Source organism: Tachypleus tridentatus, chromosome 12 (assembly GCF_004210375.1).
Source record: "Tachypleus tridentatus isolate NWPU-2018 chromosome 12, ASM421037v1, whole genome shotgun sequence".
Taxonomy (NCBI): Eukaryota; Metazoa; Arthropoda; class Merostomata; order Xiphosura; family Limulidae; genus Tachypleus; species Tachypleus tridentatus.
Window position 1 is genome coordinate 47,207,474 of NC_134836.1, and position 11,654 is coordinate 47,219,127.

The 11,654-nt window shown below is 32.3% G+C and overlaps 1 long non-coding RNA gene across 3 annotated transcripts; it reads left to right on the plus strand.

The window, feature by feature from the left end:
* The first annotated feature begins 1,761 nt into the window (after positions 1–1,761).
* On the plus strand, positions 1,762–11,219 carry LOC143233210 (uncharacterized). Of its 3 annotated transcripts, none has more exons than XR_013018032.1 (4): positions 1,762–1,860; positions 4,247–4,329; positions 9,272–9,392; positions 9,640–9,769. It is a non-coding gene; the product is annotated as an uncharacterized LOC143233210 (long non-coding RNA). The 3 variants fall into 3 exon arrangements; XR_013018029.1 differs by lacking the exon at positions 9,640–9,769 and adding an exon at positions 10,887–11,219 and having other exon boundaries at positions 1,792–1,860; XR_013018030.1 differs by lacking the exon at positions 9,640–9,769 and adding an exon at positions 10,887–11,219 and having other exon boundaries at positions 1,834–1,910.
* Positions 11,220–11,654: the final 435 nt, after the last annotated feature.

Genomic DNA, 11,654 nt, shown 5'->3' on the forward strand with positions numbered 1-11,654 from the left:
TTAAAATGATGTGAAACATTAGTAAATTTATTTTGTCTACAACAGCGAAACCACTTATTGTGTTTCTTAACAATGTGTGGGTGATCTTAACTACCGGCAAGGAAAGTTTTAACTATTGTTTCAAAAATACGTCTGCTATCTGAAGTGGTTTTTGGTCATATGTTCTGTTGGTGTTTTAAGCACATTTGTATGAGATTCCTATCAGTTAACCACTATCGTTACAAAAAGACTGAAAAAGAGACACCAGTGGCACATGAAAATAATATTAATGGATTGTATAAACCTTGTATAATAAATTACCACTTTTTATTCATTTATGTTTTCCCAGTCATGATGTGCGACGACATGAAACACACATTCAAAAGACAAAAATAAACAATATTTTCAGACAAATTAATAATAATTTAAACAATGTATAAATATAACTAATTTCTGTTTTAATATAGAAGGTGATTATGAAGATAAAATGTCGTATTTCATTTTTTATTATCTTACCAACAGTATCGTACAAGAGGGTGAAATTGTACAAGTTAAACTCAGAGTATCATGCGTATCATACCACATGGTTCCTCATATATCACATATTACCATCAGAGGTGCCACTGTTGTCTTTTCGCACATTTATCACAGGTATTAATGAAACTATGTAAGAAAGTGAACTAATGAAATGTTATTACATCAAAAGATGGATTTTTTTGCGGAAGTAACTAGTATTCCAGATGAGATGAGTTTTGTTCTATAACATCCTTTGTAACCCGGATATAGTGCACTTGACATTAAAGTAGTAAATTTAGAAGAGTTAGTGTGAGTTTACAAACACTAGTATATAGTGGCACTTCTGGAGGAAACATCTGAAAATGTAGCATTTCCATGCGCATGATATTCTTAGCATCATTGTGCAATTTTACTTTTTGTGCCACATCACAGTTGAGAGATACAACAGGCTATCTGTGCAAACTTTCTTTATATTGAACTCGAATATCGTGAGGATTTTAATTCCAAAAGTTTTCTTTTTTTTTTTTTGTAAAACGAAAGATCTTAAACTTTAGCTCCAACTCACTCTTCTTACAAGTTCTCACAGAGTAACGTCATCACACCTCACTCTTTGGATTTGTTTGGTTTGTTTAGAATTTTGCGCAAAGCAACTCCAGGGCTATCTGCGCTAGCCGTCACCACACACCGCCAAATCTGGGGCTCTTTTTTACCAACGAATAGCGGGATTGATCTTTACATATAACGCTCACACGGCTGAAAGGACGAGCATATCTGGTGTGAAGGGTATTTGAACTCGCGACCCCCACATTACGAGTCAAGCGCCCTAACCATTTGACCATATCGAGTTTATTATTTCTAATCCCAAAAAGGATGAGATTTATGATAATTCAAAAAGTTTGAACATATCCCAACTTATTCTACTTGGTTTAATGTTTTCGAAAAGTAGATCAAATGTACTTATAATGTGACGGCCAATCCCACTATTCGTTGGGAAAAGAACAGCGAAAGAATTGGTGATGGGTGGTTATGACTTTGCGAGAAATTCAAAAAATAAAACAAACAAATAAACATTATTTATATTGTTATAAATATTATCTGACCTTAGTCTTTTTTGTGATATATTTATAAGTAAGCAATAATTTTTATAATGTTTCTGTTTGGTGTTATAAAATATTTTAAAGACTAATTTATAAAATGTGACTGCTTTGGAAATAATCTCAAATGTTTCCTGTCATCAGATATTTGCTTAATATTTATTTTACTAAATGTGAAACTATTATTGAGATAGATGGCGCTTATATTATTTCTGTTATAATAATAAGCAGCTGCAAGCTGTTTAGTCGATGTTAGTAAACGTGTTGTTGTGTAAGTTATTCATTTCAACGTTTGTTTGAGAAGGGTTTTAGGTTATTGAGGTATGGTAGTAGCTATGTAGGATTTTTGGTATATCGTATGTTGTATTTATTAATTATTGTTTTGAGTAATAATTATGTAAGTTCAAATTTTAGCGTACGATAATTTGACCAACTTGATATAATCCTTTAAACTTGTGTACACGTGTACATTTACGTTAACTAAATATTACGTGAGAAATAGTTTATGTGTGATCGTGAAGAATGAAAGTTATACTTGAAACAGGTTTTCTACTCTATGCGAATTAGGAATATTTTAAATATTATTTGATGCTGCTATGTACTTGAATACTTTAACAGATTACTCAGTGTTAGCAATTAATTGCGTGTAACTAGGTCTGTGTACGTCTGTATTTGTGGTGCTAGTAGTTAATAGAATTGGGGATTTTATTTTTAGACTACAATATAAAAATAACTGTCAAATAGTTTATGATTCGTCATATGCTCAGATATGTAGTTATACTAATAATGCATAATACCACCGTTTCAGTGTTGTCAAAAAAGTTGAGATGGAGTTTATATATTACGATGGGTTTCAAGATCAGGTTATGTCTAAAAAGTGACTGACTTTCCAGAGTGTCGGAAAGTGTAGCAAACTCAGATTATTTTAAAATGACAGGATGTGTGTTTAATGTTCCTTTTGTCTAAACGGTGTCTAAGAACAAGGATGTTGGAAATATCTCAATCCTTAGAGAAAAAAAAATTACTTTAAATTAAGCACAAAAATACACAACAGGCTTTCTGTGCTCTGCGCACCACGGGTATCGAAACACTGTTTCCAACGTTGTAAGTCTACAGAAATACCGCTATGCCACTGGGGTGTCGTAAAAGAAACACTAAATCAATTATGATTTTTTTTTATGTACGAGAACCGAAAAGTGTGTGTGTGTGTGTGTGTGTTGTTTTTTTTAGTATAGCAAAGCCACAAAGGGCTATCTGCTCAGCCCACCGAGGGGAATCGAACCCCTGATTTTAGCGTTGTAAGAACCGAAAAGTATTTGGTATATTTTTACCAGGTTCAATGGCATTTGATTAATTATTTTCATGACAATTGGATATCAGTGACTCCAAGCTGTTATACTATAAGTATTTCACTTACAATCACAACATCAATTGGTGCAATAAGAAACACCCAGAAAGCTATTTTGTTCTACAGGTGTGTGCACCCAATGAATGCACCTGCTTCTAAAACAGTATCAGTCCCTCGCAAAATCAAATGGTGCTCTATTTTTGACCTAATACAAATTGATAAAGCCTGTTGATTATTTGTATAGCATGTAGATAAGTCATGGAGTAAGATTATCAAAATCAGCAGCAAGATGTCTATTAGCTCATTGACTGCTGATCGTCCGTATTGTACGATCCGCCTCCGGCAGTTAAATACCAGAGTGATCTGTACTGTGTACGTCTTGCAAACATTTTGCGCGCGCTAAGATCAGTCGCAATCAGTGGGTTAGTAGAAGAGTAGTCCAGATGAATGTAATATAATCATTTTTGTTTATATCCAAAACAGTCACTGAAACAAACAAAATTAAGGTCTTAATGCTTATTTTTGATATCAGACGTTAAAAACTTTACATAATTTACTACCTACCATTGTTTAATGAGCAACATTTCACCAAAGCAACGTTTCAGAAGATATTTGAAAAACAAACACTAATACCTGTATTATCACTTAATGCGTTTGTGAATCTTTTCCCTATCAAACTCTTCGGAAGATTTTGGAGATAGCAGAACCAACCTTGGCAGGTGAATTCGATGTGACTTTGTGTGGTGTCAATGTGTTTCATATCCTTATTTCTTTGGGGTACCTATGGGGCTAAGACATGTCCAGAATGTCATTTAGATATTTAGGAATTAAAATTTCAAGGATAATGAATTTATTTTACAAAAGAGTTTTCGAAATTGAATTCAATCATACTCGAAGGCCATTGGTATCAATATTGGCATACTAAAGGTAGGCGTCCTTATGGGTTTTGGGAATATAAAGGAGGTTTACTGGCTAATTAGGACCTTTCTTAATCATAAAGAGCATTTGAAGCAAATAATAGACCACTGGTATTTTATAATTTTTATCAAACACCTGTCCTGCACTCATTTCGAAGTTATTATTTATTGTTCAAATGTAGTGAATCCTGGGCTCGTTTGCACGTAATGGATACATAGGATAATCCAATTTCGTTTTTTTTTCTAAACTAAGCAAAATTATTTAGTAATCTAACCAGTAATTATCCTAAAATGAAGTTGAGAACAACCGTTTTACAACGTTTGATCTCTTAAATTGTGATAGGTCATTATTTTCACGTTTTGTAAATATTAATTATACTTATTTTGCCCAGGAAGGAATAAAGAAACTACAAAGTCTTGAAATGAAAGTCCATCATCTCATGCTCTCTGTTCTGTGTATTCTAGCAGTAACAAGGTATGGAGGATTCATTGACATTGCTTTCCGTTTTCTTGTGTCATTCTGTAAGTTATTTGAATTTGTTGTTGGGTGTTTCATAATGCAAAGCTATTCATATCATATAGATTGGTTTTAAACAGCCATTAAATAAGTTTTAAAATAATTAATTTTGAAAACGTAATACAGAAAACTTGTATAATTTATAGTTATAAAATTAGAAAAAAAATTGCCTATGGCATATTAAGACAACCATTATGCATAGCTTTGTGAATGTCTTGATCGCAAATGACTCGTCACAATGTCTTTAAGTTATCAATATCTACAATAAATCTTATACGCTGCTGAAGCCTAACAGTGAATTAAAAGTATAAAACTCTTCAAACTTTGCTTTTGTGACCTGGATAATGAAATTTATAATTTAACCTATTTTCTATGTAAAAACGGGCGAATTTGCACATTTTCACTTACATGAGTTTTGACGGTAGTGTTTTCTTATAGCAAATTTGCATTAGGCTAGATTACATCTAGCGTTGCAAATCGGAGACATACCGCTGTTCTAGCGGGGTCATATATTTAAAAAAATATTTAAAGCCTCATAGCGCTGCATAAGATCTGAATAAAACATGTGAATCAAGATTTACGTGTATATATACTAAAGATATACAAAAATGTTTAGAAGTGAGTGGTTTTCGAGATTTACGAATGTAATGTAAATCACTTTAACGTATCACCCTCCAAATTGTCTCAGCATTCGACTTTATTAGACCAAGATCTCTGATCAAGTCATAGATGTCTCTTTGTTTGGGATAATATGAGTTTTTCTCACCAGCTGCACCTCTGAAACTGTTATCTGGATCTTCAACCTCTACCTCATTCTTTAATTTCCTGCTCTCTTTTGAGGATGGCTGCTTTCCCTCTGGCGGAGTGAGTACAGGGAGCCCAAGGCAGTGTGGTACTGGGGCAATAGGTGATGGAAGGTCCAGATACTTGATAGCAGATGCATTCTTGCCAGCCCTACGGTTTGGAGGGCCCTCATGCAGAAGCACTAATTGCTTGAGTGGTCAGTAGGTTCACGCCAAATTCTTGGAATAGCGTACTTAATGGCTTTTTTTTTTCCTCCATGTACCATCCTGTATGGGAGTAAAATACAATTTTTTATTATGGAGAATAAATTTTTCATCCACAACTAGTGTAAGAGGTTCGTGAAAAATAGTAATATTTTTTATACTTCTGGAAATTAAAAATAAATTTAAAATATTTAAATTTTAAAAGGTTTAATTTGTATAATATCAATTTTTTTCTATTCAAACAAACAAACATTTTGCGTATTACCTTCTAGAGATTTATTTGCAGAGCTCGCAGATAAAATGAGGTACCCTGGGTTTGTCTTCACACTCAACAGGCACGTCAAAATATGCCTTGTAGGACTCGAACATTTTAACAAATGCTGTCAGAGTACTTTTTCGCTCTAGTCTTCATAAATTGGCCACATACATAGAAGAATGCGTCTGAAGAATGCTTGTAGCTTCTTGATGTAATCTCTGATAAAATCGCATAGATCTAGGTGTTCGCTTAGAAAGCTAGAACTAAACTGAAATGGTGAGTGGTGAGCCCCTTGAATATCTATTACTATGGAAAATTCTAGAAAATTCTAAATGTGTTTGAAAATTCTCGTAAGTTCAACAACAATCTTGAAAATTCTTATCTTCTTGTAAGCTCGAGAAAATTCTCTATCAGCACTTAATCTGCCTGGTATGTTATGGAAAATGGGTAACACTGAAAATTTCATTACCCAGGTCACAAAAGCAAAGTTTGAAGAGAAAAATAGGTCTTTTATCCATTTACTTTAGGCGTAAGCAATTTGGAAAAAAAAAACATTTTCTGCTCAGGGTGGGTTTTGTCTCGCATAAAAAAAATGAATATGGAAACTGTTTTAGAAGCTCATCAGAAGCCGATGGATGAATTTTCCTTTAAAACAAAGGATATATATATTGAGTTTAACGACTAATATAAACACGGATAGCAAGTCATTATGACATAGGTAGAATGGAATATATTGATAAACCAGCAATTCTCCATTTCTATTGTGCCCTGCGTGGCCAGGTGGTAAAGGCAAACGAGCCGTAATCTGAGGGTTGCGGGTACAAATTCCCATCACACCAAACATGCTCGCCCTATCAGCCGTGTTGGATTTATAATGTTACGGTCGATTCCACTATTCGTTGGTGAAAGAGTAGCCAAAGAGTAGGTGGTGGGTGGTGAAGACTAGCTGCCTTCCCTCTTTGGTGATAATTCTGATCCGAAAACTGCTAAACCAAACAAGCAAGTCTTTCTGCGGAGATCGGATAACATCGTACAAAGAAAATATTAGTGTAAATTATATTTATGTATGTGTAATTATGGTAAAAATGAATACATGCACGAATACACTCGCACACACACGACTGGAATTGCGAAAGCTGGATTGAAGTATATCACGTGTTTGATTTCCTAGTAAATATTTCACAATGAATAAAGGATGACAAAAACTTAAATAATAGTTTGAAGCAAACATTTGCGATGTGAAATGTTTTTCTCAGAAAAGTACTGAGATCTTATATATGTACCAGTTCCTAATTATGATACACCTCTTTCTCTAAGGTATAATTACATCTTCAAAAATCTCTAAAAATAACAGTTTACATTTTTATAATTAAGTTCTTGGTATCCTTCAAAGGATAATAAAGATACAAAGAATGAAAAATAAAATTAAAGGATAGATGGATTATTCTTTAACTATTAGCAGAGATTTTGCATTTCTACAACCATCAAATATTTCTGACAAGTAATTGCATACAATTAAATTCAATAATTATTAAACAAGCGAAATATTTGTCAAGTAACTGACCTCTTCCTAACTTTTTTCTCTAGCTAGTGTTCTCTATGAATTCTGTTCTTCTTTTAATGAAACTTATTGCCAAGTTTAAGCTATTCCTGAACGCTTGTAAGTTTTCCAGTTATTTTAAGAAACTTGAGAGAAGCAGCAAATAAAGAAAAATAACCATCGGCTTGGCACCAGGTGATTAAAAACACTCGACTTGTTATCTGAGGGTCTCGGGTTCGAATCTCCGTTCACCCTTTAAGCCCTAAGGGGCGTTTAAATTAACAGTCAGTCCAAGTATTCGGTGGTAAAAGAGTAGCCAAAGGGTTGGCGTTGGATGGTGATGACAAGCTGCCTTCCCTCTACATAGCACGTCTAAGTGTGTGCGAAATTCAAAAACAAAAAAAGTCACGTTTATTAAATACAACTATAGTCGGGAAACTTGAATGTTAGTAATTTTACTAACATTGAGTTATATATAGAAAATAATTATAGGACTTCCCAAAAATTATTTGCACAGATTTTGCTAAGATGCAACTTGAAAATTCATCCAACTACTTTTCTTTAATGGTTAAATGAGTTCTTGGAAACCTTAATGAAAATATTTTAGTTTGTTGCTACAAGTTCACTACTTGCAATTATTTTAGAAAGTGTAACATAAGGTGTAATATAATATTGGTTTAAACATATATTTCTTTCAAAAAATAAGATTTAATTTCAGCGAACATTAAGTAATCTAATTATACACTCATAACCACTTTCGTTTTTCGGACCTAATAGTAGACTAAAACTAACTCTTTCAGAAAAAAAATATCGAGAAAATTAAATGATTTTAAGTGTTTTCCGACCGATAACATTTTTCCAAGTGTTTTAAAGGTGGTTACACGTTGTACATGCGAGTCACTTTCTGTTAATTGTGTCATCTTTACCTGTGGCAGATTACAAACGATTATAAGTTGACTGATGTTGCTTCTGTTTTCAAGAGAGGTAAGTATTCACCCTGTAGCTATATGTTTGAGTTATTAATGATGAAGGTTTTTCAACATCATTTAATAAAGTGCAAAATTAAGTAGAAGAAAGTTTTCCTTAAATCTTTTAATATTTTTAAAGAGGTTTTGCTTATTACATTAAGATAAGTGTATGAATTTGACGCATCTTGATATTTAGAAAAAATTTGCCAAGTTAGTTTCAATGGTATGTGTGTATTTGAGTCTATATGGGGTTAGTTGGCTCATTAAGGTGAAAGTGGCTAGATGGAGAAAAGAAAGGACTGTTCAAAATAGATTTCAGTCAAATAAGATTGTCACTAATTATCAGAACTTTTGTTCATTTTTGGTAGAATAATTTTAATGGGAATTATATTAACAGTGTTCTAGAAGAAAATAAATATTGTGTAATGGTTGAGTGTGTGTAAGATGTATGGCAATTGGTCTTTTAGGTTGTTTCTCAGAAAATATTTAATTTGTCTAAAGAGGTTAGAATTTCATTGTATACGTCACTCGTTATGTTACGTCTGTAGGATTGTGTCTAGTACTAGACTCTCATTATCTTACGAAAAGCATTGTTTTGTTGTAAATGGTGTGAAGGATTACTAAGATGTTACCTGGGGTAGAATTTGTTATAAAAGAACAGGTTATTGTTTTGTTTTGAAAATTAAAGAGCTAGAAGAAACATAGCTAAGGTACTTAAGATTATTATGAGAACTAGCAATGTTAAAGCACCACATTCTTTCCAACTTAATCGTCAGATTGATAAGACAACAAAACATAAATTCAACACTTTGCAGGTTAGAGTCGTCTTTATCTAAGACAGTTATTTTTCTTGCAAGATAATTGGTTCTTGAAATGGGTTCTCTTCAGACGCAGTGGAAACAGTAAATTTAAGAGAATTTAAAGAAAGGCTTGATAAATGTTTGAATGATATAATCTGGCTTTGAGTGTGTATTTATGTGTGTGTGTATCTAGGCCTACAGATAGTTTAGTAGATAAACATCCTCGTTGACCAACCAACGTCACTGTCGTCCTTAAATGTTACACTATAGCGGTATAATAATAATTTTACACATGTATTAGAAACCTTTGTTTCTTTGTAATCACTTAGCTGGTCAGCTGAATGTAAACGACTAAACTGTGCAGTAGTTCGATGTGCATACGTTGACCCATCGTCTTGTCCAAGTGGAAAAACTTTTACGCCTCCAAACCGTTGTTGTCCAATTTGTAAGGTGCGTTTTCAGCTCTAAGTTAAGATAACATATTTTTATTAATTTGACGCATAAAGATAGAATAAAAAATGTGGCTCCTTTACTTGCTAAGCTCAGATATTTGATTTTAAACAAGCTGTTACATAACACTTAAATAATAAACTAATTAATTTTAGTGAACTGAACTTATAATTTTCCAATATTATGTTTACTTTGTAAGTAAGACACCTTAAATGGTGTTTAATATACTTTGGTATTTAATTTGTAGAAGAATGTCAACAAATGATAATGAAGTTTTAAGAAGACAGCATCTTGAAAAAGTGGAGAATAATTAGTTATGTTATAAAGTATTTATAAAATGTGATCACTGAAGGAAATAAACAAAAGTAAAAAGCTCAGTATAATGATTTATGTGATATTTATTTATCTGGTTCACCTACAACTGTATTCAATACATTTGTATATTCTGCCTGAGAACAAAATATATCATTATGTGCAAAGCTACACAATGTTTTCTATTTGTGCGATGTCCACTTTGGGAATCGAAAGTCGATTTTTATTGTTATAGACCCACAATTTTGTCGTTAAATCATCAAAGAGCTAAAGCAAAAAATTAGTCGAATTTAAAGTCGATCAAATGATTGTCCACAAATACATAAGATTCAGTCTTCAATATAAATAGGCAGTTTTTACTAAAATAACTTTACAGCATTTAGACATTTGATTGCTTTGCGAAAAACAATTTAGAACTTTGTAATATAACATTGTCCTCAGTGTGGCATGGGTAAGTTTGTAAATATTCAGGGATCGACTTTCTGTAGTGGACAGAACGAAGATAGTCTGACGTGGAGCATTGCTCTAAGCTGTAAAACAAATTATATGCTAATCTTGTCATTCACTTTAATATTGAAACTGACGGTAGAGGAAGGAAAACATTATGAAAATGTAAAATACCATGTTCTGTTGAAGTAGTGGAACAAAAACAAATTCATTAATTGGGGGAATTCCGTGTTTGGTTTGCGATCTTTCTTCAATCAGCTAAACTCAGCCAATTATTTTTCAATCGGATCGATAACAGGTGATTGACCTGACTATTTCATATCATCAGTTCTCTTATTTCTAAGGTATTTTTTAACGACTTCACAATTGTAGAGAAACATGTTTAATCATTTTGCAGACTAATGGTAATAAGATGAAAGAATCTACAACAGATGAAGATCACGTTTTATGAGAATACGTAACTAAATCATGAAACGTTTATGTATTTATGAAAGCTACAGATTTGAGATCATATATGAGCAGATCTCGCCGAGTACGGTCTAAAAATACAGTTTTACGTATTTTTCTATTATTTAATAAAAGATATAATAAATTAACAACATTTTCGATATAAGCTCACTTTTTGTTCTCCTTCTATTTATGTATTATTATAACAATTGCAATATTTTACCAGAAAAATAACGTTACTAAAAATGTATAGGTTGTGTTTTCAAAGTGTTTTATTTTTATTTTCAGGAAAGATGGCGTGGATAGACCTTTTGAATTTTCAAAAACACATTGGTTTGTTCACAAAGTATGTAAAACTTATAAAAAGATTCAAAATATAAAATGAAAGTAAACAAGAATTATGAATTTCAAAATAGTTTAGATTCTTTAATTGTACCGAATCCTTTCTGACCTACATTAATTAAAAAATACTAACATTATGCTCCCTACTAGCACAGCGACATGTGTCTGGAGACACATACAACTAGATACCAGGTTTCGATACCATGGTGGGTAGAGCACTGATATCCTATTATGTATCTTTGTACTTAATTGCAAATAAACATACATAATTACACTGGATGCTGTTGTTTACATTCGTCTGTTTAAAGTTCAAATAACGTTCCACATCACAAGCTTCCGCGCCTCTTTTAATTTCAATGAATGATTTATCTAAAGACTCAAACATTTTAAGTTTAATATTCTAAATTATATCAACATTTCTTTGAACAAAAGTCATAAATTGTAAATTATACTTTGAATGTAACTTCCTATTATGTACGTTTTATCTCTTTCTTCAGAATAAAGGTTAATTGGACGAAACATTTGTATTTATCAATGATTAATGAGTATGTACATTGAAGATAACTGAAGTGTGCAATGTTCGTGTTATATACAAAACGAAATTTATAGATTTTTAAAGAAATGTAGAGTTTGATTGCAACAAACAAAACAATTATTTTTGTTTTTGACAGACCTTTCAATTTTACTACGAATGAAGTTAACATTTTATTATTT